General features: G+C 43.8%; 1 protein-coding gene across 3 annotated transcripts in view; it reads right to left on the bottom strand.

Moving 5' to 3' along the window:
- LOC132389829 (NACHT, LRR and PYD domains-containing protein 3-like) overlaps window positions 1-11,114 on the bottom strand; it is a 117,444-nt gene extending 106,330 nt beyond the window's left edge. Inside the window, exon 1 of one of the 3 annotated variants that reach the window (XR_009510703.1) lies at window positions 1-118. This exon is cut by the window's left edge and continues 393 nt beyond it. The gene's annotated coding sequence lies outside the window, so the exon portion shown is untranslated. Of the gene's footprint in view, window positions 119-10,992 lie in introns of those variants that run through there. The other 2 variants (XM_059962390.1, XM_059962391.1) reach the window with 2 other exon arrangements.
- Between the last annotated feature and the right edge of the window lie 675 nt (window positions 11,115-11,789).

Here is an 11,789-nt window from a genome sequence, read left to right as displayed (position 1 = left end):
TTCATTCCATCGAGTCTCCTCCATCATTCAATCATGGCTGATATTTTTTTGCCCCAATGCCATATTCCTGCGTCCCCTTATAGTGCTGGAAACTCGGTGCAGCAGATTGCATCTGTGGAAAAAGACACTGTGGAAGACCCAGTATCAGAACTGGGATTATGCAGGATGATGCGTGATATGCTGAACGCTTAATTGCGCAATTTGGCCCAGATCGCATCCTTGCTCATACCTATAATGGGGGTGGTACTACACACAGTGCTCTGAAAATGTAGTAAAAGTGATTATCGGGGCATTAATAGTGATCTTTCGGGAGACGAAAACGAAAAGCTCTTGAATTTATAGTAAATGGACCGTCTAGTTATTCGGGGCTCAGAATTAGTTCTATATTGTTAAGCACCTGAGCATCATTGCTCCTACGGACAAGGCGAAATTATTATTAATTTTTCTTGCGTTATTCATTACTATTTCCTGGATACCAGAGAGGCTCCCGGTGAAACTGTTTTGTCCACTCTATTGACTTTTAACATCTCCTCTATAACAGGAAGCACGATAATGTACCATATTCAATCGTGATTAATATGCATAGAATGTAATGTGGGTCGGTCTCCAATGTTCCATGTAATGACTATTTTTGCAGCTGCGTGGATCAGCCATTGCTCTGAGACGGAACTTTTCACACGGACTGAGAAAAGCACAACACCATAGATGCGTCCTCTTTTGTAAAATGCATCCATGAATATTTTAGGATTAAGACAGACAAGAGAAAAAAAACATGCTATTGATTTTAATTACTAATTAAAGGATAGGATAAAAATGCAGTACAACAAAGATAAACTTTCAGGTTTCATAAACGTTTATACGACAGTGTTTAATTCCATCTGCGCTGCAACAAAGGCTCCGTTCGCGGGAGCATTGTGGTTATGCAGACGCGCAGTTTAGAGGGAACAGTGACGGGTCTCTCTCTCCAGATATTCCCCACCTTATAACACTGCCTTGCCAGCGACAACCTGTTGTTACAAACATGCAGATCATCAACAATCAGGCCCAGATCTCATTCGTGTGCATATTCGAGATGGGTGAGGGTTTGCTTAAATGGGAAATGTTTTAAATGGCCTCTTTGTTAGGTACAACTCTATTCCAGCTCATTAATACGAATCTGTTAATCATCTGCTTGCAAGTCAAAGCACAAACACATGCAGATATGGTCAACGGGTTCAGTTGTTATTCAGGCCAAACATCTGAAGAGGAAATAAATGTGATGTAAGTGACGTTGACCGGGGAATGATCGCTGGTGCCAGACCGGGTGGTCTGAGTGTTACGGAAACTGATCAGCAGCTTGGATTCTCAAGTGTAAATCTCTCAGTTTACTGAGAATGGTCCGGAATCAAACCAAAGGAAAATCCAGTGAACAACGGTTCTAAAGGCCCTGTTAATGAGAGAGCTCAGTGAGATTGGGCAGACTGATTGAATCCGACAGGAAAGCGGCAAGAACTCAAATAACCACGCACTCCAACAGCGGAGTGCAAGAGATCCTCACTGAGCACCGAACATAGAGACCCAACACTGTCTCCTCCCGTACTTCAAAATACCCTATACTCCGTGCAGATGGACTTTAAACACCCTCCACATGTCAGATGTGGACTTGCCAGTGTTACGAAGGATGAACAGCTCTGATGGGCAGAAGGGTGCAGAGTTGCCCATCTCCCCGCCCCCCGCCTTTTGGAGAATCACAAACCGTTACTGTTGCTATGCAGTTAATGAGAGAGAGAATGTAAGAGAAAACATGCTGGAATTGGATCATCTGCTACAGATAAGAGAGAGAGATAAAGCAGGGGAATGAGACTTGTTGATCCACCATATTCTGACTTCTGAAAGACTTATGGGTTCTGAGAGGGTTGTTCACCTTGTACCATTCTGTTCATTAAAATTCCTCAGTGGACAGCTGGAGTGGGCTGGTTTGATGGACACAGTCATTCAAAATTGATGTACAACTGAAACCCCGTGAGAAGGGATAAAAGTGAGGTCTGGGGAGACTCCCTTCAGACACACCAGGAACACACTATTGAGCACTGCTTGAGTGTTGGAACCCACGTGAAGGTGTGGGGCATCGGAGACCGAACAAATGATCGGTCAGTTTAACTCACAGTGTTATAGCAGGGCCGGTGGGGGCTTGTGTGTGTGCCCACTCATGCCAGAGTGACGAGTCCACCACAGAAGGACAGAGGGGTCATACCTGAATGGCCACAACACATCGACGGATCAATAACGTAAAGGAAGGTTTGCCTGCCTGTAGCTGTTACATCTTTCTCTCTCTCTCTCTCTCTCTCTCTCTCTCTCTCTCTCTCTCTCTCTCCCTCTCTCCCTCTCTCTCCAACAATTACAACACAACGACCAACATCTACCTCAGCAAGTATGAACTGAACTGTACGTTATATTCACATATGACAATTCATTATCCACTAGACATTGATAGAGCTTGTTTATTATTGCTTATTATTATACCCACACTTTTCCGTTTAGTATTGCTAACGTGTATTATCTATATATTTGCATTATTGATATTGAGTTGTGTATTTTACTAATAAACACTGTTTGAAAATAGTACCACCAGACTCCAACGGATACTTCTTTCTCTGCTGGTTAGACACCCAGTTACGGGGTACATAACCAAATTGGGGGCTCGTCCGGGATTTGATTCAATTGGGGGGGGGGGGTGGGCAGAGAAATCGGCTATGTCCGTTATCTGATCTGTTTGCGTGAGTAACCAGACGGGAACCAGCAGAGATGGGAATAGACAAATTTATAAAGAACCCGACTTTGGGGGCATTGGAGAATGCCAGGAAGGTGGATTTGGTGAGTGTTGCAAGACGATTAAATCTCTCGGCGGTGAAATCGTCGATGAGAAAGTGGGAGATACAGAGAGCCATAGCCCAGCATTATATATCCAAGGCTGTGTTCGCGCTTGATACATTGAACCTGTTTCCTGAGAAGAAACCAGTCGATCGGGCGGCTCAGTTAGAGATAGAAAAAATAAGGTTGGAGATGGAGAAGAGGAAAATGGAGTATGAGATCCTGCTAAAGGAGTTGGAGGCGAAAAGGGAGAAAGGAAGAGCTGAGTTGGTTGAGAAGGAGAAGCAGAGGCAGAATGAACTTCAGATGAGGCAGCTGGAAGGAGGAAAGAGGAATCTGAAAGGAGGATGGAGGAGGAAGAGAAACAACGGCAGTTCGAGAGGGAGAGATGGCAACATGGGTAGCGGGGCAGATCGAGCGGAGAAGTTTAATGTAAGTAGGGAGTTTAGTTTAGTACCTCCGTTCGAGAGACGGACGTTGATAGTTACTTCTTGCATTTTGAAAAGGTGGCCGTGAATCAGAAGTGGCCCAGAGATCAGTGGGTGGCGTTGTTACAAAGTGTATTAAAAGGAAAGACTCAACAGGCATATGTGGCATTGTCCATGGAAGAGTCTGAGGATTATGAGGAAGTAAAACAGTCTATCCTTCGGGACTATGAGTTTGTACCTGAAGCGTATAGACAAAAGTTCAGAGATTTAAAGATACTGTGGAATCAGACGTATACAGAGTTTGCCTATGAGAAGGGTGTGCTCTTGGATCGTTGGTGCGCTGCAGAAAGGGTGGAGGAGGATTTCTATCGTTTAAGAGAGTTAATTCTGATTGAAGAATTTAATGGTTGTGTTTCGGATAATATCCGGATGTATCTGAACGAGAAGTCGAATAAGTCTATAACGGAATTTGCCAGGTTAGCAGATGAATATGCCGTAACCCACAAGACAAAGTTTCCCCCAAATAAGAGTTACCAGAAAGGCAGTAGAGACGGTAGAGAAAGTCCACGGGCTAAGGTAGAGAATAAGCAGGGAGCTCGTGGTAAAGATAAGGAGGAGGGCAAGCAAGCTGGCAGGAAGGTTCCTGGCTTGACCTGTTATAATTGTGGAAAGGTTGGTCATATTGCATCTAAGTGCTTTGCTCCGAAGAAGGAGACAGGAAAAGGGAAAACAGCAATCCCTACAGGATGCATTGAGTCGGTCAGCAGATCAACGAGGAAGGCAAAGGTAGATAAGAGTCCGAAAGGGCCGTCAGAAATTTATTTCGGAAGGGACGGTGTCTGTGAAGGAAGGAGAAACCCCAGTTCCAGTGAGAATCTGGAGGGATACTGGGGATGACCAGTCATTGATCCTAAGTAAGGTGGTGGATTTCGGTCCAGAAACTGGAGAGGTGGTATTAAGAGGCATAGGAAAAGGGACAGAAGCTGTACCTTTGCACAGGATCATTTTACAATGTGACCTGGTATCTGGACCTGTCGAAGTAGGGGTGCGTTGAGAATTACCGAGAGACGGCGTGGACGTCCTTCTTGTAATGATTTAACAGGTGGTGACGTGTGTTCAGCAGTGAAGCTGACAAGCAAGCCTGTGAGTGCTGAGGACTCGGCCCTAAATTCTAAGATCTACCCCGCATGCGCAATCACTCGCAGCATGTCGAGAAAGGCGGCTGAGAAAGAAGACAGTTTAAATGAGTCCACTGTTGATTTGGCTGAGACGTTTTTACCGACCCTGTATCTAGAGGGGTTAGGGGATGGTAAATCGGAGAATAGGGAGGTGAAAGAAGGTAAAGGAGAGGAGGTAGATTTAACCTTTGCCAAGAGGGAATTTTTACAGGCACAGAGTAAGGATGAGAAACAGATGAGGCAGTTAGAAGGTCCGGGGTTGGACACGGGTGATCTGTCTGGCTTGACAGAACTGTTTGAAGAAGTTGAAAAATTTAAATGTGTTCCCGATAATGATATAAGGGCAGTCCTAGATGAAAAGGATGCCATTACCTTGAAGGAGTCTGCTGGGTTAGCAGATGGAGTTGTTTTAACCCGCAGGGTTGAGTTTACTCCGGATAGGAATTGCCCAGAAAGTAACTGGGAGGATCAGGGGAACTTAGAATTTGAAAAGGGGATTAGTATTGGAAGCCTAGAAGAGGCAGACGTCCCGTTTGCTTGTGTTCAGGTTGTTGAAGTACCTGTGGAGTCACAGGATACTGAACCTAATGTTGAAGCTCAGAAAAAGTCTGAGGTATCTGATTCAGTTGACAAGGAATGCAGTCCTTTTGGGTCAGATGGACTAGGTTTAGTGAAGAAAGGGTTAAACTTGGTACCAGTGGAAAGTGAGAATTCTCAGTTGTTTGTATTAGAAGATGTGTTAAAAGTTAGTGAGGAGATGAAAGCTGGTGATGTGAATATTATTGAAGGAGAAGGGAAAGGTGTTGTTCCTAAATTGAATAAAGAAAATTTACTGTCTGGATTGGTTTGAGAAGCAGTAACCAGGCTGAAGGAAAAATCGCTTGTTAACAAGGTGCCTGTGAATCTATTACAGTTTGTTTTGGAATTTGAAGGTGAACAACTGCCTGATGTTATTCAAGGAGGTGATTTGGAGAGACTGAACCAAAAGTGTTGGTTGGACAAAGGGGGATCACTTGCAGATGTTAAAATGAAAACTAATAGAATGAAGGTCCTGAAGATAGAATTAATGACTTGCTCAGAAATAAATAAGTGTGTGGAAGTTCAGAGAATGGGCTAAGTTTGGAAAACATTGGTGATAAGATAAATCCTATGAAAGGAGTATGTGAAGGCCTATTCCACACTGGTGAGCAAGCTAACCACGTGAGAGTTCAGTGGAAAAGGGGCAATGGTTGACCATGTCTCTGGACCTGATGAAATTTCAGTGGAAATGATACAAGCCCCGGAAGATCTGGGCATGGATATTCATTTTGAAGAGTTTAATGGCATATATGAGTCTGGTGTATTGCCCGACGATCTCTTGAAATCAGTATTTATAACTCTGCCTAAAATTCCTGGAACTATTGACTGCGAAAATTATAGAACAATCAGTCTGATGAGTCACATAATAAAGATTTTGTTGATAATTGTTCTGAGTCGAATTAAAAACAAGTTAAGGCCAGAAACTACTGAACTGCAATATGGGCTGATGGAGGATAGAGGAACAAGGAACGCAATTTTCATACTACGAATGCTTTCAGAAAGGGCAATTGAGTGTCAAATTGATGTCTTTTCATTTTTTATTGATTTCACTAAAGGATTCGACAAAGTGTAACATGAAAAACTTTTTCAAATTCTCATTTAACTAAACATTGACGGAAGGGACCAGTAACTTATTCAAAATTTATACTGGAATCAAACAGTGGCTGTAAAAATTGATGATAATATAAGCAGTTAGACTAAAATTCAAAGGGGAGTTAGAGATGCGTTGCCCCACCGGAATTACTTAATATTTATACTGAAAAGATTCTCAGAGAAATAGAAGACCTAGATGGGATAAAAATTGGAGGTGTTTGCATCAACAATATAAGATATGCAGACGATATCCCCCTAATAGCAAGTGCAGCAGAAGACTTACAAATCCTCCCAGACAAATTAGTACAAACAAGTGCAGATTTTGGTCTAACCATCAACGGTATAATAAAACACATATATGGAAATATAAAAAGGGCAGGATACTCCCAACTGCCAATTGTCCATCGGTAACCAAGCGATTGAACAAAAGATCGGCTTTAATTACCTTGGTAGCTTTATATCACAAGATGCGAGAAGTAAAGTAGAAATAAAAAGAAGAATTGCCATTGCCAAAACCAACGTCCAAAAATGAATAAAAACACAAAATGCTGGCAGAACTCAGCAGGCCAGACAGCATCTATGGGTGGAGGTAGTGATGACGTTTCGGGCCGAAACCCTTCATCCTTCTACCTCCTCCCATAGATGCTGTCTGGTCTGCTGAGTTCTGCAAGCATTTTGTGTTTTTATTTACTTCCAGCATCTGCAGATTCACTCGTGTTTCCAAAAAAATGAAACCCATTTTTACCAACAGACACATTTCTATGAAAACAAGGCTTAGGCTACTAAAGTGTTACATCTGGTCAATCTTTCTGTATGTTTCCGAAACATGGACTGTAACACCTGAACTCCAAAAAAACTTAGAAGCAACAGAAATGTGTTTTTATTTAGAAGAATGCTGAAAATATCATACAGAGATAGGGTAACTAATGAGGCGGTACTCCAACGTGCACATGCAAAAAGATCTTTAATGAGAACATTCCTGGACCATGTCATCAGAAAGGGCGAAATAGAATGCTTTACATTGCAAGGCCCTATGCCTGGGAATCGCGGAAGAGGAAGACAAAGAAGAAAATATATGGACACTGTGAAAGAACTAACAGATCTAAGTGTGCGAGATATCATTGACGCTGTGAGGAGTCATTAGATGTGGAGACCCATGATCGCCCAAGCGTGTAACGCGTAAGGCACATGCAGAAGAAGTATCAATGTCAGCCTCATATGTCCAGACACTCCTGTGATTAACGTCACTTTATGGACAGACAATCAATCGTTTTAAACTATCATACTTTATGTATTGTGTTTAGTTTATTATTGTGGTCTCTATAATTATTTATTTTCTGTCTTGCTTTGGATCCAGTGTATGAATTATTTTGTTCTCTTTTACCCTTCATTACTAGAATGACATCAATCATTTTTGAATCTTGAATCCTGGGGAAAATGCTACGACCAACCTCATTATTTATATTCCATCTTGATTTCATGAACTCCTACAATGTCACCCTCATTCTCATCTGAACTAAAGATCCAGCTCAGCCAAATGCTTCCTATGACTCGGCCCTGTAGTCCAGGCAACATCTTCAGCAATCTCTTCTGCACCCTCTCCAGCTTGATAATATATTTACTACAGTAGGGTGAACACAACGGTACATAATACTCTGTGTAGCCATGTACATTCATATACAAATCAATGGCATGAATAATAAATTACGGAGATCTCAACACTGACACTTCCATCCCACTCGTCACAGACCTCCATTCGTTAGAACCATCTACATTCATCCCCCTCTCCTTCTTGTTCTCTTGCCCGGTGTGAATCCTCCTCGCCAGCCCCCTGTGAATCCCACGTGACCGAACCTCCCCGATCAGCTGCCATGCAGGATCTTGTTACAGACTTTACCAAAGTTCAGATGAACAACATCACTGCCCAACTTCACCTAACGCCCTAGTTCATTCTTAAATAATCTCCAAAATACTTGACAGATATGATATCCTATTGGACAGTGTTGACGGTGATTTCCCCATAACCAATGCCCAACCGCCCGGGATTTCAGCTTCACTGCAGACTGAGAAAATTCCGATCCCAGCTGCAGAATTACCAGCCTGGACTGTAGCCCGTTTTCTGGCAATTTCATATCATCAGATTCATCAGCCCAATATTATCACCCATACAAAGACGCCTTGGTGCCAGCAATTTGCCGTGGAGTTCCTGCCATTTCCGATTCACAATCTAAGGTGGAATTGGAACCTAATGACCCTCTGCCGGGGCCGGTGCTCAGGCTGGTTCCCCGGTCTGTATAGAGGATGTGGATACACTTCAGCCTGACCCCAGCAGCTAAACAGAGCACATTTGATCTCTATGTCATCGCTGCGTGGGATCTTGCCCAGCAGAGCGGGCTGCCATGTTTCCTGCAGTGTAGCAGGAAAAAAATGTAAAATTATTAAGTAGAAAATGCTGGGAGCTCAGTACATCAGACTACGTCTCTGAAAGGACAAATGGTGGAAGACCCAGTTCCAGAACTGAGACTGTCCAAGATGCTGCCGATCTGCTGAGCGTCTCCAGTATTTTCCCTTCCTTACTTTAAATTTCCTGCAACTGTAGTATTTTCTCCCTCTTCATTTTAATGCACAGATAGTAACTGATTGCCACCCTGAACTGTAAATGCCACCCCACCCCAAACAATTTGTTAGTTCTGAGTTCATTCTGACGCTGGTGTAACACATCCCACACAGTCAATGCTCACAGCATCCTTTCCTCCCTCCATCACTCTGTTACATTTGCTCCCGAGGCCAATGTCTCTACGCTGAGAGGCGGTGACCACAGAGCGATAAAAAGTGCAACACTTGCTGCAGCTCTGACGGGTCGTTACCCTGGAAACAGAGGAAGTGGCTCAACTAAAATAACCGAAAAAGGAAATAACAAACTCAACATCAGATGCTATGAGTTCCATTATGACAAAGATTAACACTGCAGCCATTTTGTAAAGGTGAATCTAAAATTGAAATGGTTGCTTTTACCCTGCCACGTGTTGTGTCCAACTAAACCTCTGGTATTCCGAGCGAACAATAACTAACTAACTAAATAAATAAATAAATAAACAAACAGACAGGCACACAAATAAATAACTAAATAATTAGAAAGGGGCAATACTAAACTTCACAATGAAGACAAAGATTAGAAGAGAGATTGCTGAAATATAACATTGCAGCATTGGGATACAGGCTGGACAAACATTGAGCAAGCAGGTTGATATATATATCATTGAGCTGGTGGCATACAGGCAGGACAGAGATTGAACTAGAAGGTTGATATATATTATTGAGGTGGTGGGATACATGCTAGACAGAGGTTGAACAAGTAGGTTGATATATATCATTGTGCTGGTGGCATACAGACTGGACAGAGGTGGAACAAGATGGTTGATATATATCATTGAGCTGGTGGCATACAGGCTGGACAAACATTGAGGAAGGCGGTTGATATATATCATTGAGGTAGTGGGATACAGACTGGACAGAGGTTGAACAAAATGGTTGATATATATCATTGAGGTAGTGGGATACAGGCTGGACAGAGGTTGAACAAGATGGTTGATACATATTGAGGTAGTGGGATACAGGCTGGACAGACGTTGAACAAGATGGTTGATATATATTATTGAGGTGGTGGGATACAGGCTGGACAGAGATTGAACAAGATGTTGATATATATCATTGAGGTGGTGGGATACAGACTGGACAGAGGTTGAACAAGATGCTTGATATATATCATTGTGGTGGTGTGATACAGGCTGGACAGATTTTGAACAAGATGGTTGATATATATCATTGAGGTAGTGGGATACAGACTGGACAGAGGTTGAACAAGATGGTTGATATATATTATTGAGGTGGAGGGATACATGCTAGATAGAGGTTGAACAAGTAGGTTGATATATATCATTGTGCTGGTGGCATACAGACTGGACAGAGGTTGAACAAGATGGTTGATATATATCATTGAGGTCGTGGGATACAGGCTGGACGGAGGTTGAACAAGATGGTTGATATATATCATTGAGGTAGTGGGATACAGGCTGGACATAGGTTGAACAAGAAGGTTGATATATATTATTGAGGTGGTGGCATACAGACTGGACAGAGGTTGAACAAGATGGTTGATATATATTATTGAGGTGGTGGCATACAGACTGGACAGAGGTTGAACAAGTAGGTTGATATATATCATTGTGCTGGTGGCATACAGACTGGACAGAGGTTGAACAAGATGGTTGATATATATCATTGAGGTCGTGGGATACAGGCTGGACGGAGGTTGAACAAGACGGTTGATATATATCATTGAGGTAGTGGGATACAGGCTGGACATAGGTTGAACAAGAAGGTTGATATATATCTGGATCTTACTGTCCTGTCTGAACGGGGAAAGATGAAACTTCTCATACACGTGGAGCAGTGTCCCGAGGGTGCGATGGCTTAATTTAACCCTCTGTCTGCAAGAACACACCGGGTCGAACGGCCGCTTCCAGTGTGCTGGAAATATGTAAAACAATTATCGTCTCCAAGCGTCGATCCAGTTGAAGTTTGGATCCGATAGCGGGCCGGGTGATGGAGGTAAAGTTCACCAGGTACATCTTAATGGATGGGTTCAGTCTCGGCATCACCACCTCATCCCGGACCTGGGACCAGAACACCAGGGGCTGAGCGGCGGCTCACCTCTGGCGGTTCGGTGTGAAGGTCCCATAACCCGGACCGACAACGACAGGTTGTATCCAGGAAGCGGGACGAGGCCGCCAGTTCGAGGAAGTTAACGGGACTCTCTGCCCAACATGAGGTTCCCCGCCCCCGGGATCGACTTCAGTACTCACCGATGGGAAATTGTCGGTTGCGTTCAACCCCAGTGACCGGCCTCAAAACTGACCGATGAGAACTTCATCAATTTGTCCGGAGAGCAGCGAGATCCGTCCACCGGCTCCCCACAGACGATCAGCTTCAACAGAGAACGGAAAGAAAACCCCGCCCATCCGGAGACTGTGAGAGCGGGGGCGGGGCCTCGGAAGCAAAAACCTGAGATGCTGCAGATCTGCGTTTGAAATGGGAGCGAGAAACCGGTGACTCTGCTCCTCGCCCCTCACACACTGTCCGACCTACCTGCCGCATTCCCCACATTATTCCATATTTACACCAGCTACGTTTTTAGTGTTTTCCTCTGGATCTTTCCCGTCCCCATGGCACCATCTTCCGGTTCTCAGAGTTAAGGGTTCGATTCCCATCCCGGTACGACATACAATTCCCACCCGGAAAGGAATTGTGCAGGTTTCATTGAAATCACTTCTATGTTTATAAACAGTTTTTTTTTCTATTCACATTCCTCCGGAGCCTCACTGGACAGGAACACTGAAACATCAAGTGAAAAACAGCAGGAGGAGGCCATTCAGCCCCTCTAACCATCAACAAGATGGCGGCTGCTCTCCCATCTCAGCCACATGTTTCTGTCCGATCCATATTTCCTCCATCCCTTCCGTCTCCACACATCTGCCGGCCTTTTTTTTTTGTGAAAACGATCACTAAGGTGTTGCTCCTCCACCCTGAGGGCGGTCTGATCGAAACGTCGGATTGGGAATCAGAATTAAACCGTTTGGCCACTGCAAAGTCCCCCTTGTGG

Source organism: Hypanus sabinus, unplaced genomic scaffold, assembly GCF_030144855.1.
Source record: "Hypanus sabinus isolate sHypSab1 unplaced genomic scaffold, sHypSab1.hap1 scaffold_671, whole genome shotgun sequence".
NCBI classification, from domain to species: domain Eukaryota; kingdom Metazoa; phylum Chordata; class Chondrichthyes; order Myliobatiformes; family Dasyatidae; genus Hypanus; species Hypanus sabinus.
The sequence above is the reverse complement of the archived record's forward strand: the minus strand, read 5'-3'. Positions and strand labels throughout refer to the sequence as shown.